General features: G+C 46.1%; 44 non-coding genes and 3 pseudogenes across 44 annotated transcripts; all 47 read left to right on the top strand.

Annotated features, from left to right (window-relative positions):
* Nucleotides 1-354: 354 nt before the first annotated feature.
* LOC148859075 (5S ribosomal RNA) lies at nucleotides 355-473 on the top strand. Its single transcript, XR_016098003.1, has one exon. It is a non-coding gene; the product is annotated as a 5S ribosomal RNA (ribosomal RNA).
* Nucleotides 474-832: 359 nt separating this feature from the next.
* On the top strand, nucleotides 833-951 carry LOC148859074 (5S ribosomal RNA). The gene has a single exon (XR_016097967.1). It is a non-coding gene; the product is annotated as a 5S ribosomal RNA (ribosomal RNA).
* A 359-nt stretch (nucleotides 952-1,310) lies between these two features.
* Nucleotides 1,311-1,429, top strand: LOC148859073 (5S ribosomal RNA). The gene has a single exon (XR_016097779.1). It is a non-coding gene; the product is annotated as a 5S ribosomal RNA (ribosomal RNA).
* A 359-nt stretch (nucleotides 1,430-1,788) lies between these two features.
* LOC148859072 (5S ribosomal RNA) lies at nucleotides 1,789-1,907 on the top strand. Its single transcript, XR_016097768.1, has one exon. It is a non-coding gene; the product is annotated as a 5S ribosomal RNA (ribosomal RNA).
* Nucleotides 1,908-2,266: 359 nt separating this feature from the next.
* LOC148859071 (5S ribosomal RNA) lies at nucleotides 2,267-2,385 on the top strand. The gene has a single exon (XR_016097756.1). It is a non-coding gene; the product is annotated as a 5S ribosomal RNA (ribosomal RNA).
* A 359-nt stretch (nucleotides 2,386-2,744) lies between these two features.
* Nucleotides 2,745-2,863, top strand: LOC148859070 (5S ribosomal RNA). The gene has a single exon (XR_016096343.1). It is a non-coding gene; the product is annotated as a 5S ribosomal RNA (ribosomal RNA).
* Nucleotides 2,864-3,222: 359 nt separating this feature from the next.
* On the top strand, nucleotides 3,223-3,341 carry LOC148859069 (5S ribosomal RNA). Its single transcript, XR_016097744.1, has one exon. It is a non-coding gene; the product is annotated as a 5S ribosomal RNA (ribosomal RNA).
* Nucleotides 3,342-3,700: 359 nt separating this feature from the next.
* On the top strand, nucleotides 3,701-3,819 carry LOC148859068 (5S ribosomal RNA). Its single transcript, XR_016095996.1, has one exon. It is a non-coding gene; the product is annotated as a 5S ribosomal RNA (ribosomal RNA).
* Nucleotides 3,820-4,178: 359 nt separating this feature from the next.
* LOC148859067 (5S ribosomal RNA) lies at nucleotides 4,179-4,297 on the top strand. The gene has a single exon (XR_016096342.1). It is a non-coding gene; the product is annotated as a 5S ribosomal RNA (ribosomal RNA).
* A 359-nt stretch (nucleotides 4,298-4,656) lies between these two features.
* On the top strand, nucleotides 4,657-4,775 carry LOC148859066 (5S ribosomal RNA). The gene has a single exon (XR_016096341.1). It is a non-coding gene; the product is annotated as a 5S ribosomal RNA (ribosomal RNA).
* A 359-nt stretch (nucleotides 4,776-5,134) lies between these two features.
* LOC148859065 (5S ribosomal RNA) lies at nucleotides 5,135-5,253 on the top strand. The gene has a single exon (XR_016097732.1). It is a non-coding gene; the product is annotated as a 5S ribosomal RNA (ribosomal RNA).
* Nucleotides 5,254-5,612: 359 nt separating this feature from the next.
* On the top strand, nucleotides 5,613-5,731 carry LOC148859064 (5S ribosomal RNA). The gene has a single exon (XR_016097659.1). It is a non-coding gene; the product is annotated as a 5S ribosomal RNA (ribosomal RNA).
* Nucleotides 5,732-6,090: 359 nt separating this feature from the next.
* Nucleotides 6,091-6,209, top strand: LOC148859063 (5S ribosomal RNA). Its single transcript, XR_016096487.1, has one exon. It is a non-coding gene; the product is annotated as a 5S ribosomal RNA (ribosomal RNA).
* Nucleotides 6,210-6,568: 359 nt separating this feature from the next.
* LOC148859062 (5S ribosomal RNA) lies at nucleotides 6,569-6,687 on the top strand (annotated as a pseudogene).
* Nucleotides 6,688-7,228: 541 nt separating this feature from the next.
* On the top strand, nucleotides 7,229-7,347 carry LOC148859061 (5S ribosomal RNA). Its single transcript, XR_016095995.1, has one exon. It is a non-coding gene; the product is annotated as a 5S ribosomal RNA (ribosomal RNA).
* Nucleotides 7,348-7,706: 359 nt separating this feature from the next.
* On the top strand, nucleotides 7,707-7,825 carry LOC148859060 (5S ribosomal RNA). The gene has a single exon (XR_016096340.1). It is a non-coding gene; the product is annotated as a 5S ribosomal RNA (ribosomal RNA).
* A 359-nt stretch (nucleotides 7,826-8,184) lies between these two features.
* On the top strand, nucleotides 8,185-8,303 carry LOC148859059 (5S ribosomal RNA). Its single transcript, XR_016096339.1, has one exon. It is a non-coding gene; the product is annotated as a 5S ribosomal RNA (ribosomal RNA).
* A 359-nt stretch (nucleotides 8,304-8,662) lies between these two features.
* Nucleotides 8,663-8,781, top strand: LOC148859058 (5S ribosomal RNA). The gene has a single exon (XR_016097717.1). It is a non-coding gene; the product is annotated as a 5S ribosomal RNA (ribosomal RNA).
* A 359-nt stretch (nucleotides 8,782-9,140) lies between these two features.
* On the top strand, nucleotides 9,141-9,259 carry LOC148859057 (5S ribosomal RNA). The gene has a single exon (XR_016097015.1). It is a non-coding gene; the product is annotated as a 5S ribosomal RNA (ribosomal RNA).
* A 359-nt stretch (nucleotides 9,260-9,618) lies between these two features.
* Nucleotides 9,619-9,737, top strand: LOC148859056 (5S ribosomal RNA). The gene has a single exon (XR_016096389.1). It is a non-coding gene; the product is annotated as a 5S ribosomal RNA (ribosomal RNA).
* A 359-nt stretch (nucleotides 9,738-10,096) lies between these two features.
* LOC148859055 (5S ribosomal RNA) lies at nucleotides 10,097-10,215 on the top strand (annotated as a pseudogene).
* A 359-nt stretch (nucleotides 10,216-10,574) lies between these two features.
* On the top strand, nucleotides 10,575-10,693 carry LOC148859054 (5S ribosomal RNA). The gene has a single exon (XR_016097550.1). It is a non-coding gene; the product is annotated as a 5S ribosomal RNA (ribosomal RNA).
* A 359-nt stretch (nucleotides 10,694-11,052) lies between these two features.
* Nucleotides 11,053-11,171, top strand: LOC148859053 (5S ribosomal RNA). Its single transcript, XR_016097704.1, has one exon. It is a non-coding gene; the product is annotated as a 5S ribosomal RNA (ribosomal RNA).
* Nucleotides 11,172-11,530: 359 nt separating this feature from the next.
* On the top strand, nucleotides 11,531-11,649 carry LOC148859052 (5S ribosomal RNA). The gene has a single exon (XR_016097549.1). It is a non-coding gene; the product is annotated as a 5S ribosomal RNA (ribosomal RNA).
* A 359-nt stretch (nucleotides 11,650-12,008) lies between these two features.
* Nucleotides 12,009-12,127, top strand: LOC148859051 (5S ribosomal RNA). The gene has a single exon (XR_016095737.1). It is a non-coding gene; the product is annotated as a 5S ribosomal RNA (ribosomal RNA).
* A 359-nt stretch (nucleotides 12,128-12,486) lies between these two features.
* LOC148859050 (5S ribosomal RNA) lies at nucleotides 12,487-12,605 on the top strand. The gene has a single exon (XR_016097691.1). It is a non-coding gene; the product is annotated as a 5S ribosomal RNA (ribosomal RNA).
* A 359-nt stretch (nucleotides 12,606-12,964) lies between these two features.
* On the top strand, nucleotides 12,965-13,083 carry LOC148859049 (5S ribosomal RNA). Its single transcript, XR_016097678.1, has one exon. It is a non-coding gene; the product is annotated as a 5S ribosomal RNA (ribosomal RNA).
* Nucleotides 13,084-13,442: 359 nt separating this feature from the next.
* LOC148859048 (5S ribosomal RNA) lies at nucleotides 13,443-13,561 on the top strand. The gene has a single exon (XR_016096338.1). It is a non-coding gene; the product is annotated as a 5S ribosomal RNA (ribosomal RNA).
* A 359-nt stretch (nucleotides 13,562-13,920) lies between these two features.
* On the top strand, nucleotides 13,921-14,039 carry LOC148859047 (5S ribosomal RNA). The gene has a single exon (XR_016095752.1). It is a non-coding gene; the product is annotated as a 5S ribosomal RNA (ribosomal RNA).
* Nucleotides 14,040-14,398: 359 nt separating this feature from the next.
* On the top strand, nucleotides 14,399-14,517 carry LOC148859046 (5S ribosomal RNA). The gene has a single exon (XR_016095994.1). It is a non-coding gene; the product is annotated as a 5S ribosomal RNA (ribosomal RNA).
* A 359-nt stretch (nucleotides 14,518-14,876) lies between these two features.
* On the top strand, nucleotides 14,877-14,995 carry LOC148859045 (5S ribosomal RNA). The gene has a single exon (XR_016096336.1). It is a non-coding gene; the product is annotated as a 5S ribosomal RNA (ribosomal RNA).
* A 359-nt stretch (nucleotides 14,996-15,354) lies between these two features.
* Nucleotides 15,355-15,473, top strand: LOC148859044 (5S ribosomal RNA). Its single transcript, XR_016096335.1, has one exon. It is a non-coding gene; the product is annotated as a 5S ribosomal RNA (ribosomal RNA).
* A 359-nt stretch (nucleotides 15,474-15,832) lies between these two features.
* LOC148859043 (5S ribosomal RNA) lies at nucleotides 15,833-15,951 on the top strand. Its single transcript, XR_016097041.1, has one exon. It is a non-coding gene; the product is annotated as a 5S ribosomal RNA (ribosomal RNA).
* A 359-nt stretch (nucleotides 15,952-16,310) lies between these two features.
* LOC148859042 (5S ribosomal RNA) lies at nucleotides 16,311-16,429 on the top strand. Its single transcript, XR_016097667.1, has one exon. It is a non-coding gene; the product is annotated as a 5S ribosomal RNA (ribosomal RNA).
* A 359-nt stretch (nucleotides 16,430-16,788) lies between these two features.
* LOC148859041 (5S ribosomal RNA) lies at nucleotides 16,789-16,907 on the top strand (annotated as a pseudogene).
* A 359-nt stretch (nucleotides 16,908-17,266) lies between these two features.
* Nucleotides 17,267-17,385, top strand: LOC148859040 (5S ribosomal RNA). Its single transcript, XR_016097548.1, has one exon. It is a non-coding gene; the product is annotated as a 5S ribosomal RNA (ribosomal RNA).
* A 359-nt stretch (nucleotides 17,386-17,744) lies between these two features.
* LOC148859039 (5S ribosomal RNA) lies at nucleotides 17,745-17,863 on the top strand. The gene has a single exon (XR_016097655.1). It is a non-coding gene; the product is annotated as a 5S ribosomal RNA (ribosomal RNA).
* A 359-nt stretch (nucleotides 17,864-18,222) lies between these two features.
* Nucleotides 18,223-18,341, top strand: LOC148859038 (5S ribosomal RNA). The gene has a single exon (XR_016097547.1). It is a non-coding gene; the product is annotated as a 5S ribosomal RNA (ribosomal RNA).
* Nucleotides 18,342-18,700: 359 nt separating this feature from the next.
* LOC148859037 (5S ribosomal RNA) lies at nucleotides 18,701-18,819 on the top strand. The gene has a single exon (XR_016095736.1). It is a non-coding gene; the product is annotated as a 5S ribosomal RNA (ribosomal RNA).
* A 359-nt stretch (nucleotides 18,820-19,178) lies between these two features.
* LOC148859036 (5S ribosomal RNA) lies at nucleotides 19,179-19,297 on the top strand. The gene has a single exon (XR_016097644.1). It is a non-coding gene; the product is annotated as a 5S ribosomal RNA (ribosomal RNA).
* Nucleotides 19,298-19,656: 359 nt separating this feature from the next.
* On the top strand, nucleotides 19,657-19,775 carry LOC148859035 (5S ribosomal RNA). The gene has a single exon (XR_016097633.1). It is a non-coding gene; the product is annotated as a 5S ribosomal RNA (ribosomal RNA).
* A 359-nt stretch (nucleotides 19,776-20,134) lies between these two features.
* LOC148859034 (5S ribosomal RNA) lies at nucleotides 20,135-20,253 on the top strand. Its single transcript, XR_016096334.1, has one exon. It is a non-coding gene; the product is annotated as a 5S ribosomal RNA (ribosomal RNA).
* Nucleotides 20,254-20,612: 359 nt separating this feature from the next.
* On the top strand, nucleotides 20,613-20,731 carry LOC148859033 (5S ribosomal RNA). Its single transcript, XR_016095751.1, has one exon. It is a non-coding gene; the product is annotated as a 5S ribosomal RNA (ribosomal RNA).
* A 359-nt stretch (nucleotides 20,732-21,090) lies between these two features.
* Nucleotides 21,091-21,209, top strand: LOC148859032 (5S ribosomal RNA). The gene has a single exon (XR_016095993.1). It is a non-coding gene; the product is annotated as a 5S ribosomal RNA (ribosomal RNA).
* A 359-nt stretch (nucleotides 21,210-21,568) lies between these two features.
* On the top strand, nucleotides 21,569-21,687 carry LOC148859031 (5S ribosomal RNA). Its single transcript, XR_016096333.1, has one exon. It is a non-coding gene; the product is annotated as a 5S ribosomal RNA (ribosomal RNA).
* A 359-nt stretch (nucleotides 21,688-22,046) lies between these two features.
* LOC148859030 (5S ribosomal RNA) lies at nucleotides 22,047-22,165 on the top strand. The gene has a single exon (XR_016096332.1). It is a non-coding gene; the product is annotated as a 5S ribosomal RNA (ribosomal RNA).
* Nucleotides 22,166-22,524: 359 nt separating this feature from the next.
* On the top strand, nucleotides 22,525-22,643 carry LOC148859029 (5S ribosomal RNA). The gene has a single exon (XR_016097039.1). It is a non-coding gene; the product is annotated as a 5S ribosomal RNA (ribosomal RNA).
* The last annotated feature ends 270 nt before the right edge of the window (nucleotides 22,644-22,913 follow it).

The raw sequence follows: 22,913 nt of genomic DNA, 5'->3' as shown, positions 1-22,913 counted from the left end.
TATTAATATTTTATTTTTGATATACTATTTGCAAATTCCATATGTCGTTTCGGCGAGACAACTGGAAACAACGTGCCGGATACTCGGACCATTTGCGGAACGACCGTCATTACTGAATGGGAACGGTGCAAAACCGGGCTTTTGGCATTCGTCGTGCATTGTGGGCCCCGCGATATTACTACATTTATCCGGGGATGCGGCAGATCTAGAAAGGAATAACTCCGCTCACCTGGGAGCTTGTGCACGGTAACCAAGGGAGGAAAGTTTTATACACCGTTTTTTCAAATCTGAAAGAATTAACGGAGGGGATTAAGATAATGAGTGCATAAAGATTAAAGCGAACAAGAAGCAAACGGGTGCTATCATACCAGCACTAATGCACCGTATCCCATCAGAACTCCGAAGTTAAGCGTGCTTGGGCGAGAGTAGTATTAGGATGGGTGACCTCCTGGGAACTCCTCGTGTTGCACCCCAATTTTATTAATATTTTATTTTTGATATACTATTTGCAAATTCCATATGTCGTTTCGGCGAGACAACTGGAAACAACGTGCCGGATACTCGGACCATTTGCGGAACGACCGTCATTACTGAATGGGAACGGTGCAAAACCGGGCTTTTGGCATTCGTCGTGCATTGTGGGCCCCGCGATATTACTACATTTATCCGGGGATGCGGCAGATCTAGAAAGGAATAACTCCGCTCACCTGGGAGCTTGTGCACGGTAACCAAGGGAGGAAAGTTTTATACACCGTTTTTTCAAATCTGAAAGAATTAACGGAGGGGAGCAAGATAATGAGTGCATAAAGATTAAAGCGAACAAGAAGCAAACGGGTGCTATCATACCAGCACTAATGCACCGTATCCCATCAGAACTCTGAAGTTAAGCGTGCTTGGGCGAGAGTAGTACTAGGATGGGTGACCTCCTGGGAAGTCCTCGTGTTGCACCCCAATTTTATTAATATTTTATTTTTGATATACTATTTGCAAATTCCATATGTCGTTTCGGCGAGACAACTGGAAACAACGTGCCGGATACTCGGACCATTTGCGGAACGACCGTCATTACTGAATGGGAACGGTGCAAAACCGTGCTTTTGGCATTCGTCGTGCATTGTGGGCCCCGCGATATTACTACATTTATCCGGGGATGCGGCAGATCTAGAAAGGAATAACTCCGCTCACCTGGGAGCTTGTGCACGGTAACCAAGGGAGGAAAGTTGCATATACCGTTTTTTCAAATCTGAAAGAATTAACGGAGGGGAGCAAGATAATGAGTGCATAAAGATTAAAACGAACAAGAAGCAAACGGGTGCGATCATACCAGCACTAATGCACCGGATCCCATCAGAACTCCGAAGTTAAGCGTGCTTGGGCGAGAGTAGTACTAGGATGGGTGACCTCCTGGGAAGTCCTCGTGTTGCACCCCAATTTTATTAATATTTTATTTTTGATATACTATTTGCAAATTCCATATGTCGTTTCGGCGAGACAACTGGAAACAACGTGCCGGATACTCGGACCATTTGCGGAACGACCGTCATTACTGAATGGGAACGGTGCAAAACCGGGCTTTTGGCATTCGTCGTGCATTGTGGGCCCCGCGATATTACTACATTTATCCGGGGATGCGGCAGATCTAGAAAGGAATAACTCCGCTCACCTGGGAGCTTGTGCACGGTCACCAAGGGAGGAAAGTTGCATACACCGTTTTTTCAAATCTGAAAGAATTAACGGAGGGGAGCAAGATAATGAGTGCATAAAGATTAAAGCGAACAAGAAGCAAACGGGTGCGATCATACCAGCACTAATGCACCGGATCCCATCAGAACTCCGAAGTTAAGCGTGCTTGGGCGAGAGTAGTACTAGGATGGGTGACCTCCTGGGAAGTCCTCGTGTTGCACCCCAATTTTATTAATATTTTATTTTTGATATACTATTTGCAAATTCCATATGTCGTTTCGGCGAGACAACTGGAAACAACGTGCCGGATACTCGGACCATTTGCGGAACGACCGTCATTACTGAATGGGAACGGTGCAAAACCGGGCTTTTGGCATTCGTCGTGCATTGTGGGCCCCGCGATATTACTACATTTATCCGGGGATGCGGCAGATCTAGAAAGGAATAACTCCGCTCACCTGGGAGCTTGTGCACAGTAACCAAGGGAGGAAAGTTGCATATACCGTTTTTTCAAATCTGAAAGAATTAACGGAGGGGAGCAAGATAATGAGTGCATAAAGATTAAAACGAACTAGAAGCAAACGGGTGCGATCATACCAGCACTAATGCACCGGATCCCATCAGAACTCCGAAGTTAAGCGTGCTTGGGCGAGAGTAGTACTAGGATGGGTGACCTCCTGGGAAGTCCTCGTGTTGCACCCCAATTTTATTAATATTTTATTTTTGATATACTATTTGCAAATTCCATATGTCGTTTCGGCGAGACAACTGGAAACAACGTGCCGGATACTCGGACCATTTTCGGAACGACCGTCATTACTGAATGGGAACGGTGCAAAACCGGGCTTTTGGCATTCGTCGTGCATTATGGGCCCCGCGATATTACTACATTTATCCGGGGATGCGGCAGATCTAGAAAGGAATAACTCCGCTCACCTGGGAGCTTCTGCACGGTTACCAAGGGAGGAAAGTTGCATACACCATTTTTTCAAGTCTGAAAGAATTAATGGAGGGGAGCAAGATAGTGAGTGCATAAAGATTAAAGCGAACAAGAAGAAAACGGGTGCGATCATACCAGCACTAATGCACCGGATCCCATCAGAACTCCGAAATTAAGCGTGCTTGGGCGAGAGTAGTACTAGGATGGGTGACCTCCTGGGAAGTCCTCGTGTTGCACCCCAATTTTATTAATATTTTATTTTTGATATACTATTTGCAAATTCCATATGTCGTTTCGGCGAGACAACTGGAAACAACGTGCCGGATACTCGGACCATTTGCGGAACGACCGTCATTACTGAATGGGAATGGTGCAAAACCGGGCTTTTGGCATTCGTCGTGCATTGTGGGCCCCGTGATATTACTACATTTATCCGGGGATGCGGCAGATCTAGAAAGGAATAACTCCGCTCACCTGGGAGCTTGTGCACGGTAACCAAGGGAGGAAAGTTGCATATACCGTTTTTTCAAATCTGAAAGAATTAACGGAGGGGAGCAAGATAATGAGTGCATAATGATTAAAACGAACAAGAAGCAAACGGGTGCGATCATACCAGCACTAATGCACCGGATCCCATCAGAACTCCGAAGTTAAGCGTGCTTGGGCGAGAGTAGTACTAGGATGGGTGACCTCCTGGGAAGTCCTCGTGTTGCACCCCAATTTTATTAATATTTTATTTTTGATATACTATTTGCAAATTCCATATGTCGTTTCGGCGAGACAACTGGAAACAACGTGTCGGATACTCGGACCATTTGCGGAACGACCGTCATTACTGAATGGGAACGGTGCAAAACCGGGCTTTTGGCATTCGTCGTGCATTGTGGGCCCCGCGATATTACTACATTTATCCGGGGATGCGGCAGATCTAGAAAGGAATAACTCCGCTCACCTGGGAGCTTGTGCACGGTCACCAAGGGAGGAAAGTTGTATACACCGTTTTTTCAAATCTGAAAGAATTAACGGAGGGGAGCAAGATAATGAGTGCATAAAGATTAAGGCGAACAAGAAGCAAATAGGTGCGATCATACCAGCACTAATGCACCGGATCCCATCAGAACTCCGAAGTTAAGCGTGCTTGGGCGAGAGTAGTACTAGGATGGGTGACCTCCTGGGAAGTCCTCGTGTTGCACCCCAATTTTATTAATATTTTATTTTTGATATAATATTTGCAAATTCCATATGTCGTTTCGGCGAGACAACAGGAAACAACGTGCCGGATACTCGGACCATTTGCGGAACGACTGTCATTACTGAATGGGAACGGTGCAAAACCGGGCTTTTGGCATTCGTCGTGCATTGTGGGCCCCGCGATATTACTACATTTATCCGGGGATGCGGCAGATCTAGAAAGGAATAACTCCGCTCACCTGGGAGCTTGTGCACGGTTACCAAGGGAGGAAAGTTGCATACACCATTTTTTCAAGTCTGAAAGAATTAATGGAGGGGAGCAAGATAGTGAGTGCATAAAGATTAAAGCGAACAAGAAGAAAACGGGTGCGATCATACCAGCACTAATGCACCGGATCCCATCAGAACTCCGAAATTAAGCGTGCTTGGGCGAGAGTAGTACTAGGATGGGTGACCTCCTGGGAAGTCCTCGTGTTGCACCCCAATTTTATTAATATTTTATTTTTGATATACTATTTGCAAATTCCATATGTCGTTTCGGCGAGACAACTGGAAACAACGTGCCGGATACTCGGACCATTTTCGGAACGACCGTCATTACTGAATGGGAACGGTGCAAAACCGGGCTTTTGGCATTCGTCGTGCATTGTGGGCCCCGCGATATTACTACATTTATCCGGGGATGCGGCAGATCTAGAAAGGAATAACTCCGCTCACCTGGGAGCTTGTGCACGGTTACCAAGGGAGGAAAGTTGCATACACCGTTTTTTCAAGTCTGAAAGAATTAATGGAGGGGAGCAAGATAGTGAGTGCATAAAGATTAAAGCGAACAAGAAGAAAACGGGTGCGATCATACCAGCACTAATGCACCGGATCCCATCAGAACTCCGAAATTAAGCGTGCTTGGGCGAGAGTAGTACTAGGATGGGTGACCTCCTGGGAAGTCCTCGTGTTGCACCCCAATTTTATTAATATTTTATTTTTGATATACTATTTGCAAATTCCATATGTCGTTTCGGCGAGACAACTGGAAACAACGTGCCGGATACTCGGACCATTTGCGGAACGACCGTCATTACTGAATGGGAATGGTGCAAAACCGGGCTTTTGGCATTCATCGTGCATTGTGGGCCCCGTGATATTACTACATTTATCCGGGGATGCGGCAGATCTAGAAAGGAATAACTCCGCTCACCTGGGAGCTTGTGCACGGTAACCAAGGGAGGAAAGTTGCATATACCGTTTTTTCAAATCTGAAAGAATTAACGGAGGGGAGCATGATAATGAGTGCATAAAGATTAAAACGAACAAGAAGCAAACGGGTGCGATCATACCAGCACTAATGCACCGGATCCCATCAGAACTCCGAAGTTAAGCGTGCTTGGGCGAGAGTAGTACTAGGATGGGTGACCTCCTGGGAAGTCCTCGTGTTGCACCCCAATTTTATTAATATTTTATTTTTGATATACTATTTGCAAATTCCATATGTCGTTTCGGCGAGACAACTGGAAACAACGTGCCGGATACTCGGACCATTTGCGGAACGACCGTCATTACTGAATGGGAACGGTGCAAAACCGGGCTTTTGGCATTCGTCGTGCATTGTGGGCCCCGCGATATTACTACATTTATCCGGGGATGCGGCAGATCTAGAAAGGAATAACTCCGCTCACCTGGGAGCTTGTGCACGGTCACCAAGGGAGGAAAGTTGTATACACCGTTTTTTCAAATCTGAAAGAATTAACGGAGGGGAGCAAGATAATGAGTGCATAAAGATTAAGGCGAACAAGAAGCAAATAGGTGCGATCATACCAGCACTAATGCACCGGATCCCATCAGAACTTCGAAGTTAAGCGTGCTTGGGCGAGAGTAGTAATAGGATGGGTGACCTCCTGGGAAGTCCTCGTGTTGCACCCCAATTTTATTAATATTTTATTTTTGATATACTATTTGCAAATTCCATATGTCGTTTCGGCGAGACAACAGGAAACAACGTGCCGGATACTCGGACCATTTGCGGAACGACTGTCATTACTGAATGGGAACGGTGCAAAACCGGGCTTTTGGCATTCGTCGTGCATTGTGGGCCCCGCGATATTACTACATTTATCCGGGGATGTGGCAGATCTAGAAAGGAATAACTCCGCTCACCTGGGAGCTTGTGCACGGTAACCAAGGGAGGAAAGTTGCATATACCGTTTTTTCAAATCTGAAAGAATTAACGGAGGGGAGCAAGATAATGAGTGCATAAAGATTAAAACGAACAAGAAGCAAACGGGTGCGATCATACCAGCACTAATGCACCGGATCCCATCAGAACTCCTAAGTTAAGCGTGCTTGGGCGAGAGTAGTACTAGGATGGGTGACCTCCTGGGAAGTCCTCGTGTTGCACCCCAATTTTATTAATATTTTATTTTTGATATACTATTTGCAAATTCCATATGTCGTTTCGGCGAGACAACTGGAAACAACGTGCCGGATACTCGGACCATTTGCGGAACGACCGTCATTACTGAATGGGAACGGTGCAAAACCGGGCTTTTGGCATTCGTCGTGCATTGTGGGCCCCGCGATATTACTACATTTATCCGGGGATGCGGCAGATCTAGAAAGGAATAACTCCGCTCACCTGGGAGCTTGTGCACGGTAACCAAGGGAGGAAAGTTTTATACACCGTTTTTTCAAATCTGAAAGAATTAACGGAGGGGAGCAAGATAATGAGTGCATAAAGATTAAAGCGAACAAGAAGCAAACGGGTGCTATCATACCAGCACTAATGCACCGTATCCCATCAGCACTCTGAAGTTAAGCGTGCTTGGGCGAGAGTAGTACTAGGATGGGTGACCTCCTGGGAAGTCCTCGTGTTGCACCCCAATTTTATTAATATTTTATTTTTGATATACTATTTGCAAATTCCATATGTCGTTTCGGCGAGACAACTGGAAACAACGTGCCGGATACTCGGACCATTTGCGGAACGACCGTCATTACTGAATGGGAACGGTGCAAAACCGTGCTTTTGGCATTCGTCGTGCATTGTGGGCCCCGCGATATTACTACATTTATCCGGGGATGCGGCAGATCTAGAAAGGAATAACTCCGCTCACCTGGGAGCTTGTGCACGGTAACCAAGGGAGGAAAGTTGCATATACCGTTTTTTCAAATCTGAAAGAATTAACGGAGGGGAGCAAGATAATGAGTGCATAAAGATTAAAACGAACAAGAAGCAAACGGGTGCGATCATACCAGCACTAATGCACCGGATCCCATCAGAACTCCGAAGTTAAGCGTGCTTGGGCGAGAGTAGTACTAGGATGGGTGACCTCCTATACACCGTTTTTTCAAATCTGAAAGAATTAACGGAGGGGAGCAAGATAATGAGTGCATAAAGATTAAGGCGAACAAGAAGCAAATAGGTGCGATCATACCAGCACTAATGCACCGGATCCCATCAGAACTCCGAAGTTAAGCGTGCTTGGGCGAGAGTAGTACTAGGATGGGTGACCTCCTGGGAAGTCCTCGTGTTGCACCCCAATTTTATTAATATTTTATTTTTGATATAATATTTGCAAATTCCATATGTCGTTTCGGCGAGACAACAGGAAACAACGTGCCGGATACTCGGACCATTTGCGGAACGACTGTCATTACTGAATGGGAACGGTGCAAAACCGGGCTTTTGGCATTCGTCGTGCATTGTGGGCCCCGCGATATTACTACATTTATCCGGGGATGCGGCAGATCTAGAAAGGAATAACTCCGCTCACCTGGGAGCTTGTGCACGGTTACCAAGGGAGGAAAGTTGCATACACCATTTTTTCAAGTCTGAAAGAATTAATGGAGGGGAGCAAGATAGTGAGTGCATAAAGATTAAAGCGAACAAGAAGAAAACGGGTGCGATCATACCAGCACTAATGCACCGGATCCCATCAGAACTCCGAAATTAAGCGTGCTTGGGCGAGAGTAGTACTAGGATGGGTGACCTCCTGGGAAGTCCTCGTGTTGCACCCCAATTTTATTAATATTTTATTTTTGATATACTATTTGCAAATTCCATATGTCGTTTCGGCGAGACAACTGGAAACAACGTGCCGGATACTCGGACCATTTTCGGAACGACCGTCATTACTGAATGGGAACGGTGCAAAACCGGGCTTTTGGCATTCGTCGTGCATTGTGGGCCCCGCGATATTACTACATTTATCCGGGGATGCGGCAGATCTAGAAAGGAATAACTCCGCTCACCTGGGAGCTTGTGCACGGTTACCAAGGGAGGAAAGTTGCATACACCGTTTTTTCAAGTCTGAAAGAATTAATGGAGGGGAGCAAGATAGTGAGTGCATAAAGATTAAAGCGAACAAGAAGAAAACGGGTGCGATCATACCAGCACTAATGCACCGGATCCCATCAGAACTCCGAAATTAAGCGTGCTTGGGCGAGAGTAGTACTAGGATGGGTGACCTCCTGGGAAGTCCTCGTGTTGCACCCCAATTTTATTAATATTTTATTTTTGATATACTATTTGCAAATTCCATATGTCGTTTCGGCGAGACAACTGGAAACAACGTGCCGGATACTCGGACCATTTGCGGAACGACCGTCATTACTGAATGGGAATGGTGCAAAACCGGGCTTTTGGCATTCATCGTGCATTGTGGGCCCCGTGATATTACTACATTTATCCGGGGATGCGGCAGATCTAGAAAGGAATAACTCCGCTCACCTGGGAGCTTGTGCACGGTAACCAAGGGAGGAAAGTTGCATATACCGTTTTTTCAAATCTGAAAGAATTAACGGAGGGGAGCAAGATAATGAGTGCATAAAGATTAAAACGAACAAGAAGCAAACGGGTGCGATCATACCAGCACTAATGCACCGGATCCCATCAGAACTCCGAAGTTAAGCGTGCTTGGGCGAGAGTAGTACTAGGATGGGTGACCTCCTGGGAAGTCCTCGTGTTGCACCCCAATTTTATTAATATTTTATTTTTGATATACTATTTGCAAATTCCATATGTCGTTTCGGCGAGACAACTGGAAACAACGTGCCGGATACTCGGACCATTTGCGGAACGACCGTCATTACTGAATGGGAACGGTGCAAAACCGGGCTTTTGGCATTCGTCGTGCATTGTGGGCCCCGCGATATTACTACATTTATCCGGGGATGCGGCAGATCTAGAAAGGAATAACTCCGCTCACCTGGGAGCTTGTGCACGGTCACCAAGGGAGGAAAGTTGTATACACCGTTTTTTCAAATCTGAAAGAATTAACGGAGGGGAGCAAGATAATGAGTGCATAAAGATTAAGGCGAACAAGAAGCAAATAGGTGCGATCATACCAGCACTAATGCACCGGATCCCATCAGAACTCCGAAGTTAAGCGTGCTTGGGCGAGAGTAGTAATAGGATGGGTGACCTCCTGGGAAGTCCTCGTGTTGCACCCCAATTTTATTAATATTTTATTTTTGATATACTATTTGCAAATTCCATATGTCGTTTCGGCGAGACAACAGGAAACAACGTGCCGGATACTCGGACCATTTGCGGAACGACTGTCATTACTGAATGGGAACGGTGCAAAACCGGGCTTTTGGCATTCGTCGTGCATTGTGGGCCCCGCGATATTACTACATTTATCCGGGGATGCGGCAGATCTAGAAAGGAATAACTCCGCTCACCTGGGAGCTTGTGCACGGTAACCAAGGGAGGAAAGTTGCATATACCGTTTTTTCAAATCTGAAAGAATTAACGGAGGGGAGCAAGATAATGAGTGCATAAAGATTAAAACGAACAAGAAGCAAACGGGTGCGATCATACCAGCACTAATGCACCGGATCCCATCAGAACTCCGAAGTTAAGCGTGCTTGGGCGAGAGTAGTAATAGGATGGGTGACCTCCTGGGAAGTCCTCGTGTTGCACCCCAATTTTATTAATATTTTATTTTTGATATACTATTTGCAAATTCCATATGTCGTTTCGGCGATACAACTGGAAACAACGTGCCGGATACTCGGACCATTTGCGGAACGACCGTCATTACTGAATGGGAACGGTGCAAAACCGGGCTTTTGGCATTCGTCGTGCATTGTGGGCCCCGCGATATTACTACATTTATCCGGGGATGCGGCAGATCTAGAAAGGAATAACTCCGCTCACCTGGGAGCTTGTGCACGGTAACCAAGGGAGGAAAGTTTTATACACCGTTTTTTCAAATCTGAAAGAATTAACGGAGGGGATTAAGATAATGAGTGCATAAAGATTAAAGCGAACAAGAAGCAAACGGGTGCTATCATACCAGCACTAATGCACCGTATCCCATCAGAACTCCGAAGTTAAGCGTGCTTGGGAGAGAGTAGTATTAGGATGGGTGACCTCCTGGGAACTCCTCGTGTTGCACCCCAATTTTATTAATATTTTATTTTTGATATATTATTTGCAAATTCCATATGTCGTTTCGGCGAGACAACTGGAAACAACGTGCCGGATACTCGGACCATTTGCGGAACGATCGTCATTACTGAATGGGAACGGTGCAAAACCGGGCTTTTGGCATTCGTCGTGCATTGTGGGCCCCGCGATATTACTACATTTATCCGGGGATGCGGCAGATCTAGAAAGGAATAACTCCGCTCACCTGGGAGCTTGTGCACGGTAACCAAGGGAGGAAAGTTTTATACACCGTTTTTTCAAATCTGAAAGAATTAACGGAGGGGAGCAAGATAATGAGTGCATAAAGATTAAAGCGAACAAGAAGCAAACGGGTGCTATCATACCAGCACTAATGCACCGTATCCCATCAGAACTCCGAAGTTAAGCGTGCTTGGGCGAGAGTAGTACTAGGATGGGTGACCTCCTGGGAAGTCCTCGTGTTGCACCCCAATTTTATTAATATTTTATTTTTGATATACTATTTGCAAATTCCATATGTCGTTTCGGCGAGACAACTGGAAACAACGTGCCGGATACTCGGACCATTTGCGGAACGACCGTCATTACTGAATGGGAACGGTGCAAAACCGTGCTTTTGGCATTCGTCGTGCATTGTGGGCCCCGCGATATTAGTACATTTATCCGGGGATGCGGCAGATCTAGAAAGGAATAACTCCGCTCACCTGGGAGCTTGTGCACGGTAACCAAGGGAGGAAAGTTGCATATACCGTTTTTTCAAATCTGAAAGAATTAACGGAGGGGAGCAAGATAATGAGTGCATAAAGATTAAAACGAACAAGAAGCAAACGGGTGCGATCATACCAGCACTAATGCACCGGATCCCATCAGAACTCCGAAGTTAAGCGTGCTTGGGCGAGAGTAGTACTAGGATGGGTGACCTCCTGGGAAGTCCTCGTGTTGCACCCCAATTTTATTAATATTTTATTTTTGATATACTATTTGCAAATTCCATATGTCGTTTCGGCGAGACAACTGGAAACAACGTGCCGGATACTCGGACCATTTGCGGAACGACCGTCATTACTGAATGGGAACGGTGCAAAACCGGGCTTTTGGCATTCGTCGTGCATTGTGGGCCCCGCGATATTACTACATTTATCCGGGGATGCGGCAGATCTAGAAAGGAATAACTCCGCTCACCTGGGAGCTTGTGCACGGTAACCAAGGGAGGAAAGTTTTATACACCGTTTTTTCAAATCTGAAAGAATTAACGGAGGGGAGCAAGATAATGAGGGCATAAAGATTAAAGCGAACAAGAAGCAAACGGGTGCTATCATACCAGCACTAATGCACCGTATCCCATCAGAACTCCGAAGTTAAGCGTGCTTGGGCGAGAGTAGTACTAGGATGGGTGACCTCCTGGGAAGTCCTCGTGTTGCACCCCAATTTTATTAATATTTTATTTTTGATATACTATTTGCAAATTCCATATGTCGTTTCGGCGAGACAACTGGAAACAACGTGCCGGATACTCGGACCATTTGCGGAACGACCGTCATTACTGAATGGGAACGGTGCAAAACCGTGCTTTTGGCATTCGTCGTGCATTGTGGGCCCCGCGATATTACTACATTTATCCGGGGATGCGGCAGATCTAGAAAGGAATAACTCCGCTCACCTGGGAGCTTGTGCACGGTAACCAAGGGAGGAAAGTTGCATATACCGTTTTTTCAAATCTGAAAGAATTAACGGAGGGGAGCAAGATAATGAGTGCATAAAGATTAAAACGAACAAGAAACAAACGGGTGCGATCATACCAGCACTAATGCACCGGATCCCATCAGAACTCCGAAGTTAAGCGTGCTTGGGCGAGAGTAGTACTAGGATGGGTGACCTCCTGGGAAGTCCTCGTGTTGCATCCCAATTTTATTAATATTTTATTTTTGATATACTATTTGCAAATTCCATATGTCGTTTCGGCGAGACAACTGGAAACAACGTGCCGGATACTCGGACCATTTGCGGAACGACCGTCATTACTGAATGGGAACGGTGCAAAACCGGGCTTTTGGCATTCGTCGTGCATTGTGGGCCCCGCGATATTACTACATTTATCCGGGGATGCGGCAGATCTAGAAAGGAATAACTCCGCTCACCTGGGAGCTTGTGCACGGTCACCAAGGGAGGAAAGTTGCATACACCGTTTTTTCAAATCTGAAAGAATTAACGGAGGGGAGCAAGATAATGAGTGCATAAAGATTAAAGCGAACAAGAAGCAAACGGGTGCGATCATACCAGCACTAATGCACCGGATCCCATCAGAACTCCGAAGTTAAGCGTGCTTGGGCGAGAGTAGTACTAGGATGGGTGACCTCCTGGGAAGTCCTCGTGTTGCACCCCAATTTTATTAATATTTTATTTTTGATATACTATTTGCAAATTCCATATGTCGTTTCGGCGAGACAACTGGAAACAACGTGCCGGATACTCGGACCATTTGCGGAACGACCGTCATTACTGAATGGGAACGGTGCAAAACCGGGCTTTTGGCATTCGTCGTGCATTGTGGGCCCCGCGATATTACTACATTTATCCGGGGATGCGGCAGATCTAGAAAGGAATAACTCCGCTCACCTGGGAGCTTGTGCACAGTAACCAAGGGAGGAAAGTTGCATATACCGTTTTTTCAAATCTGAAAGAATTAACGGAGGGGAGCAAGATAATGAGTGCATAAAGATTAAAACGAACTAGAAGCAAACGGGTGCGATCATACCAGCACTAATGCACCGGATCCCATCAGAACTCCGAAGTTAAGCGTGCTTGGGCGAGAGTAGTACTAGGATGGGTGACCTCCTGGGAAGTCCTCGTGTTGCACCCCAATTTTATTAATATTTTATTTTTGATATACTATTTGCAAATTCCATATGTCGTTTCGGCGAGACAACTGGAAACAACGTGCCGGATACTCGGACCATTTTCGGAACGACCGTCATTACTGAATGGGAATGGTGCAAAACCGGGCTTTTGGCATTCGTCGTGCATTGTGGGCCCCGCGATATTACTACATTTATCCGGGGATGCGGCAGATCTAGAAAGGAATAACTCCGCTCACCTGGGAGCTTGTGCACGGTTACCAAGGGAGGAAAGTTGCATACACCATTTTTTCAAGTCTGAAAGAATTAATGGAGGGGAGCAAGATAGTGAGTGCATAAAGATTAAAGCGAACAAGAAGAAAACGGGTGCGATCATACCAGCACTAATGCACCGGATCCCATCAGAACTCCGAAATTAAGCGTGCTTGGGCGAGAGTAGTACTAGGATGGGTGACCTCCTGGGAAGTCCTCGTGTTGCACCCCAATTTTATTAATATTTTATTTTTGATATACTATTTGCAAATTCCATATGTCGTTTCGGCGAGACAACTGGAAACAACGTGCCGGATACTCGGACCATTTGCGGAACGACCGTCATTACTGAATGGGAATGGTGCAAAACCGGGCTTTTGGCATTCGTCGTGCATTGTGGGCCCCGTGATATTACTACATTTATCCGGGGATGCGGCAGATCTAGAAAGGAATAACTCCGCTCACCTGGGAGCTTGTGCACGGTAACCAAGGGAGGAAAGTTGCATATACCGTTTTTTCAAATCTGAAAGAATTAACGGAGGGGAGCAAGATAATGAGTGCATAAAGATTAAAACGAACAAGAAGCAAACGGGTGCGATCATACCAGCACTAATGCACCGGATCCCATCAGAACTCCGAAGTTAAGCGTGCTTGGGCGAGAGTAGTACTAGGATGGGTGTCCTCCTGGGAAGTCCTCGTGTTGCACCCCAATTTTATTAATATTTTATTTTTGATATACTATTTGCAAATTCCATATGTCGTTTCGGCGAGACTACTGGAAACAACGTGTCGGATACTCGGACCATTTGCGGAACGACCGTCATTACTGAATGGGAACGGTGCAAAACCGGGCTTTTGGCATTCGTCGTGCATTGTGGGCCCCGCGATATTACTACATTTATCCGGGGATGCGGCAGATCTAGAAAGGAATAACTCCGCTCACCTGGGAGCTTGTGCACGGTCACCAAGGGAGGAAAGTTGTATACACCGTTTTTTCAAATCTGAAAGAATTAACGGAGGGGAGCAAGATAATGAGTGCATAAAGATTAAGGCGAACAACAAGCAAATAGGTGCGATCATACCAGCACTAATGCACCGGATCCCATCAGAACTCCGAAGTTAAGCGTGCTTGGGCGAGAGTAGTACTAGGATGGGTGACCTCCTGGGAAGTCCTCGTGTTGCACCCCAATTTTATTAATATTTTATTTTTGATATAATATTTGCAAATTCCATATGTCGTTTCGGCGAGACAACAGGAAACAACGTGCCGGATACTCAGACCATTTGCGGAACGACTGTCATTACTGAATGGGAACGGTGCAAAACCGGGCTTTTGGCATTCGTCGTGCATTGTGGGCCCCGCGATATTACTACATTTATCCGGGGATGCGGCAGATCTAGAAAGGAATAACTCCGCTCACCTGGGAGCTTGTGCACGGTTACCAAGGGAGGAAAGTTGCATACACCATTTTTTCAAGTCTGAAAGAATTAATGGAGGGGAGCAAGATAGTGAGTGCATAAAGATTAAAGCGAACAAGAAGAAAACGGGTGCGATCATACCAGCACTAATGCACCGGATCCCATCAGAACTCCGAAATTAAGCGTGCTTGGGCGAGAGTAGTACTAGGATGGGTGACCTCCTGGGAAGTCCTCGTGTTGCACCCCAATTTTATTAATATTTTATTTTTGATATACTATTTGCAAATTCCATATGTCGTTTCGGCGAGACAACTGGAAACAACGTGCCGGATACTCGGACCATTTTCGGAACGACCGTCATTACTGAATGGGAACGGTGCAAAACCGGGCTTTTGGCATTCGTCGTGCATTGTGGGCCCCGCGATATTACTACATTTATCCGGGGATGCGGCAGATCTAGAAAGGAATAACTCCGCTCACCTGGGAGCTTGTGCACGGTTACCAAGGGAGGAAAGTTGCATACACCGTTTTTTCAAGTCTGAAAGAATTAATGGAGGGGAGCAAGATAGTGAGTGCATAAAGATTAAAGCGAACAAGAAGAAAACGGGTGCGATCATACCAGCACTAATGCACCGGATCCCATCAGAACTCCGAAATTAAGCGTGCTTGGGCGAGAGTAGTACTAGGATGGGTGACCTCCTGGGAAGTCCTCGTGTTGCACCCCAATTTTATTAATATTTTATTTTTGATATACTATTTGCAAATTCCATATGTCGTTTCGGCGAGACAACTGGAAACAACGTGCCGGATACTCGGACCATTTGCGGAACGACCGTCATTACTGAATGGGAACGGTGCAAAACCGGGCTTTTGGCATTCGTCGTGCATTGTGGGCCCCGCGATATTACTACATTTATCCGGGGATGCGGCAGATCTAGAAAGGAATAACTCCGCTCACCTGGGAGCTTGTGCACGGTCACCAAGGGAGGAAAGTTGTATACACCGTTTTTTCAAATCTGAAAGAATTAACGGAGGGGAGCAAGATAATGAGTGCATAAAGATTAAGGCGAACAAGAAGCAAATAGGTGCGATCATACCAGCACTAATGCACCGGATCCCATCAGAACTCCGAAGTTAAGCGTGCTTGGGCGAGAGTAGTAATTGGATGGGTGACCTCCTGGGAAGTCCTCGTGTTGCACCCCAATTTTATTAATATTTTGTTTTTGATATACTATTTGCAAATTCCATATGTCGTTTCGGCGAGACAACAGGAAACAACGTGCCGGATACTCGGACCATTTGCGGAACGACTGTCATTACTGAATGGGAACGTTGCAAAACCGGGCTTTTGGCATTCGTCGTGCATTGTGGGCCCCGCGATATTACTACATTTATCCGGGGATGCGGCAGATCTAGAAAGGAATAACTCCGCTCACCTGGGAGCTTGTGCACGGTAACCAAGGGAGGAAAGTTGCATATACCGTTTTTTCAAATCTGAAAGAATTAACGGAGGGGAGCAAGATAATGAGTGCATAAAGATTAAAACGAACAAGAAGCAAACGGGTGCGATCATACCAGCACTAATGCACCGGATCCCATCAGAACTCCGAAGTTAAGCGTGCTTGGGCGAGAGTAGTACTAGGATGGGTGACCTCCTGGGAAGTCCTCGTGTTGCACCCCAATTTTATTAATATTTTATTTTTGATATTCTATTTGCAAATTCCATATGTCGTTTCGGCGAGACAACAGGAAACAACGTGCCGGATACTCGGACCATTTGCGGAACGACTGTCATTACTGAATGGGAACGTTGCAAAACCGGGCTTTTGGCATTCGTCGTGCATTGTGGGCCCCGCGATATTACTACATTTATCCGGGGATGCGGCAGATCTAGAAAGGAATAACTCCGCTCACCTGGGAGCTTGTGCACGGTAACCAAGGGAGGAAAGTTTTATACACCGTTTTTTCAAATCTGAAAGAATTAACGGAGGGGATTAAGATAATGAGTGCATAAAGATTAAAGCGAACAAGAAGCAAACGGGTGCTATCATACCAGCACTAATGCACCGTATCCCATCAGAACTCCGAAGTTAAGCGTGCTTGGGATAGAGTAGTATTAGGATGGGTGACCTCCTGGGAACTCCTCGTGTTGCACCCCAATTTTATTAATATTTTATTTTTGATATATTATTTGCAAATTCCATATGTCGTTTCGGCGAGACAACTGGAAACAACGTGCCGGATACTCGGACCATTTGCGGAACGATCGTCATTACTGAATGGGAACGGTGCAAAACCGGGCTTTTGGCATTCGTCGTGCATTGTGGGCCCCGCGATATTACTACATTTATCCGGGGATGCGGCAGATCTAGAAAGGAATAACTCCGCTCACCTGGGAGCTTGTGCACGGTAACCAAGGGAGGAAAGTTTTATACACCGTTTTTTCAAATCTGAAAGAATTAACGGAGGGGAGCAAGATAATGAGTGCATAAAGATTAAAGCGAACAAGAAGCAAACGGGTGCTATCATACCAGCACTAATGCACCGTATCCCATCAGAACTCCGAAGTTAAGCGTGCTTGGGCGAGAGTAGTACTAGGATGGGTGACCTCCTGGGAAGTCCTCGTGTTGCACCCCAATTTTATTAATATTTTATTTTTGATATACTATTTGCAAATTCCATATGTCGTTTCGGCGAGACAACTGGAAACAACGTGCCGGATACTCGGACCATTTGCGGAACGACCGTCATTACTGAATGGGAACGGTGCAAAACCGTGCTTTTGGCATTCGTCGTGCATTGTGGGCCCCGCGATATTACTACATTTATCCGGGGATGCGGCAGATCTAGAAAGGAATAACTCCGCTCACCTGGGAGCTTGTGCACGGTAACCAAGGGAGGAAAGTTGCATATACCGTTTTTTCAAATCTGAAAGAATTAACGGAGGGGAGCAAGATAATGAGTGCATAAAGATTAAAACGAACAAGAAGCAAACGGGTGCGATCATACCAGCACTAATGCACCGGATCCCATCAGAACTCCGAAGTTAAGCGTGCTTGGGCGAGAGTAGTACTAGGATGGGTGACCTCCTGGGAAGTCCTCGTGTTGCACCCCAATTTTATTAATATTTTATTTTTGATATACTATTTGCAAATTCCATATGTCGTTTCGGCGAGACAACTGGAAACAACGTGCCGGATACTCGGACCATTTGCGGAACGACCGTCATTACTGAATGGGAACGGTGCAAAACCGGGCTTTTGGCATTCGTCGTGCATTGTGGGCCCCGCGATATTACTACATTTATCCGGGGATGCGGCAGATCTAGAAAGGAATAACTCCGCTCACCTGGGAGCTTGTGCACGGTAACCAAGGGAGGAAAGTTTTATACACCGTTTTTTCAAATCTGAAAGAATTAACGGAGGGGAGCAAGATAATGAGGGCATAAAGATTAAAGCGAACAAGAAGCAAACGGGTGCTATCATACCAGCACTAATGCACCGTATCCCATCAGAACTCCGAAGTTAAGCGTGCTTGGGCGAGAGTAGTACTAGGATGGGTGACCTCCTGGGAAGTCCTCGTGTTGCACCCCAATTTTATTAATATTTTATTTTTGATATACTATTTGCAAATTCCATATGTCGTTTCGGCGAGACAACTGGAAACAACGTGCCGGATACTCGGACCATTTGCGGAACGACCGTCATTACTGAATGGGAACGGTGCAAAACCGTGCTTTTGGCATTCGTCGTGCATTGTGGGCCCCGCGATATTACTACATTTATCCGGGGATGCGGCAGATCTAGAAAGGAATAACTCCGCTCACCTGGGAGCTTGTGCACGGTAACCAAGGGAGGAAAGTTGCATATACCGTTTTTTCAAATCTGAAAGAATTAACGGAGGGGAGCAAGATAATGAGTGCATAAAGATTAAAACGAACAAGAAACAAACGGGTGCGATCATACCAGCACTAATGCACCGGATCCCATCAGAACTCCGAAGTTAAGCGTGCTTGGGCGAGAGTAGTACTAGGATGGGTGACCTCCTGGGAAGTCCTCGTGTTGCATCCCAATTTTATTAATATTTTATTTTTGATATACTATTTGCAAATTCCATATGTCGTTTCGGCGAGACAACTGGAAACAACGTGCCGGATACTCGGACCATTTGCGGAACGACCGTCATTACTGAATGGGAACGGTGCAAAACCGGGCTTTTGGCATTCGTCGTGCATTGTGGGCCCCGCGATATTACTACATTTATCCGGGGATGCGGCAGATCTAGAAAGGAATAACTCCGCTCACCTGGGAGCTTGTGCACGGTCACCAAGGGAGGAAAGTTGCATACACCGTTTTTTCAAATCTGAAAGAATTAACGGAGGGGAGCAAGATAATGAGTGCATAAAGATTAAAGCGAACAAGAAGCAAACGGGTGCGATCATACCAGCACTAATGCACCGGATCCCATCAGAACTCCGAAGTTAAGCGTGCTTGGGCGAGAGTAGTACTAGGATGGGTGACCTCCTGGGAAGTCCTCGTGTTGCACCCCAATTTTATTAATATTTTATTTTTGATATACTATTTGCAAATTCCATATGTCGTTTCGGCGAGACAACTGGAAACAACGTGCCGGATACTCGGACCATTTGCGGAACGACCGTCATTACTGAATGGGAACGGTGCAAAACCGGGCTTTTGGCATTCGTCGTGCATTGTGGGCCCCGCGATATTACTACATTTATCCGGGGATGCGGCAGATCTAGAAAGGAATAACTCCGCTCACCTGGGAGCTTGTGCACAGTAACCAAGGGAGGAAAGTTGCATATACCGTTTTTTCAAATCTGAAAGAATTAACGGAGGGGAGCAAGATAATGAGTGCATAAAGATTAAAACGAACTAGAAGCAAACGGGTGCGATCATACCAGCACTAATGCACCGGATCCCATCAGAACTCCGAAGTTAAGCGTGCTTGGGCGAGAGTAGTACTAGGATGGGTGACCTCCTGGGAAGTCCTCGTGTTGCACCCCAATTTTATTAATATTTTATTTTTGATATACTATTTGCAAATTCCATATGTCGTTTCGGCGAGACAACTGGAAACAACGTGCCGGATACTCGGACCATTTTCGGAACGACCGTCATTACTGAATGGGAATGGTGCAAAACCGGGCTTTTGGCATTCGTCGTGCATTGTGGGCCCCGCGATATTACTACATTTATCCGGGGATGCGGCAGATCTAGAAAGGAATAACTCCGCTCACCTGGGAGCTTGTGCACGGTTACCAAGGGAGGAAAGTTGCATACACCATTTTTTCAAGTCTGAAAGAATTAATGGAGGGGAGCAAGATAGTGAGTGCATAAAGATTAAAGCGAACAAGAAGAAAACGGGTGCGATCATACCAGCACTAATGCACCGGATCCCATCAGAACTCCGAAATTAAGCGTGCTTGGGCGAGAGTAGTACTAGGATGGGTGACCTCCTGGGAAGTCCTCGTGTTGCACCCCAATTTTATTAATATTTTATTTTTGATATACTATTTGCAAATTCCATATGTCGTTTCGGCGAGACAACTGGAAACAACGTGCCGGATACTCGGACCATTTGCGGAACGACCGTCATTACTGAATGGGAATGGTGCAAAACCGGGCTTTTGGCATTCGTCGTGCATTGTGGGCCCCGTGATATTACTACATTTATCCGGGGATGCGGCAGATCTAGAAAGGAATAACTCCGCTCACCTGGGAGCTTGTGCACGGTAACCAAGGGAGGAAAGTTGCATATACCGTTTTTTCAAATCTGAAAGAATTAACGGAGGGGAGCAAGATAATGAGTGCATAAAGATTAAAACGAACAAGAAGCAAACGGGTGCGATCATACCAGCACTAATGCACCGGATCCCATCAGAACTCCGAAGTTAAGCGTGCTTGGGCGAGAGTAGTACTAGGATGGGTGTCCTCCTGGGAAGTCCTCGTGTTGCACCCCAATTTTATTAATATTTTATTTTTGATATACTATTTGCAAATTCCATATGTCGTTTCGGCGAGACTACTGGAAACAACGTGTCGGATACTCGGACCATTTGCGGAACGACCGTCATTACTGAATGGGAACGGTGCAAAACCGGGCTTTTGGCATTCGTCGTGCATTGTGGGCCCCGCGATATTACTACATTTATCCGGGGATGCGGCAGATCTAGAAAGGAATAACTCCGCTCACCTGGGAGCTTGTGCACGGTCACCAAGGGAGGAAAGTTGTATACACCGTTTTTTCAAATCTGAAAGAATTAACGGAGGGGAGCAAGATAATGAGTGCATAAAGATTAAGGCGAACAACAAGCAAATAGGTGCGATCATACCAGCACTAATGCACCGGATCCCATCAGAACTCCGAAGTTAAGCGTGCTTGGGCGAGAGTAGTACTAGGATGGGTGACCTCCTGGGAAGTCCTCGTGTTGCACCCCAATTTTATTAATATTTTATTTTTGATATAATATTTGCAAATTCCATATGTCGTTTCGGCGAGACAACAGGAAACAACGTGCCGGATACTCAGACCATTTGCGGAACGACTGTCATTACTGAATGGGAACGGTGCAAAACCGGGCTTTTGGCATTCGTCGTGCATTGTGGGCCCCGCGATATTACTACATTTATCCGGGGATGCGGCAGATCTAGAAAGGAATAACTCCGCTCACCTGGGAGCTTGTGCACGGTTACCAAGGGAGGAAAGTTGCATACACCATTTTTTCAAGTCTGAAAGAATTAATGGAGGGGAGCAAGATAGTGAGTGCATAAAGATTAAAGCGAACAAGAAGAAAACGGGTGCGATCATACCAGCACTAATGCACCGGATCCCATCAGAACTCCGAAATTAAGCGTGCTTGGGCGAGAGTAGTACTAGGATGGGTGACCTCCTGGGAAGTCCTCGTGTTGCACCCCAATTTTATTAATATTTTATTTTTGATATACTATTTGCAAATTCCATATGTCGTTTCGGCGAGACAACTGGAAACAACGTGCCGGATACTCGGACCATTTTCGGAACGACCGTCATTACTGAATGGGAACGGTGCAAAACCGGGCTTTTGGCATTCGTCGTGCATTGTGGGCCCCGCGATATTACTACATTTATCCGGGGATGCGGCAGATCTAGAAAGGAATAACTCCGCTCACCTGGGAGCTTGTGCACGGTTACCAAGGGAGGAAAGTTGCATACACCGTTTTTTCAAGTCTGAAAGAATTAATGGAGGGGAGCAAGATAGTGAGTGCATAAAGATTAAAGCGAACAAGAAGAAAACGGGTGCGATCATACCAGCACTAATGCACCGGATCCCATCAGAACTCCGAAATTAAGCGTGCTTGGGCGAGAGTAGTACTAGGATGGGTGACCTCCTGGGAAGTCCTCGTGTTGCACCCCAATTTTATTAATATTTTATTTTTGATATACTATTTGCAAATTCCATATGTCGTTTCGGCGAGACAACTGGAAACAACGTGCCGGATACTCGGACCATTTGCGGAACGACCGTCATTACTGAATGGGAACGGTGCAAAACCGGGCTTTTGGCATTCGTCGTGCATTGTGGGCCCCGCGATATTACTACATTTATCCGGGGATGCGGCAGATCTAGAAAGGAATAACTCCGCTCACCTGGGAGCTTGTGCACGGTCACCAAGGGAGGAAAGTTGTATACACCGTTTTTTCAAATCTGAAAGAATTAACGGAGGGGAGCAAGATAATGAGTGCATAAAGATTAAGGCGAACAAGAAGCAAATAGGTGCGATCATACCAGCACTAATGCACCGGATCCCATCAGAACTCCGAAGTTAAGCGTGCTTGGGCGAGAGTAGTAATTGGATGGGTGACCTCCTGGGAAGTCCTCGTGTTGCACCCCAATTTTATTAATATTTTGTTTTTGATATACTATTTGCAAATTCCATATGTCGTTTCGGCGAGACAACAGGAAACAACGTGCCGGATACTCGGACCATTTGCGGAACGACTGTCATTACTGAATGGGAACGTTGCAAAACCGGGCTTTTGGCATTCGTCGTGCATTGTGGGCCCCGCGATATTACTACATTTATCCGGGGATGCGGCAGATCTAGAAAGGAATAACTCCGCTCACCTGGGAGCTTGTGCACGGTAACCAAGGGAGGAAAGT

The sequence above is a fragment of the Nelumbo lutea genome, chromosome 4 (genome assembly GCF_056320005.1).
Source record: "Nelumbo lutea isolate HS-2025 chromosome 4, American lotus-T2T, whole genome shotgun sequence".
Taxonomy (NCBI): domain Eukaryota; kingdom Viridiplantae; phylum Streptophyta; class Magnoliopsida; order Proteales; family Nelumbonaceae; genus Nelumbo; species Nelumbo lutea.
Note: the sequence above shows the minus strand (reverse complement) of the source record. Positions and strands in the feature narration are given on the sequence as shown.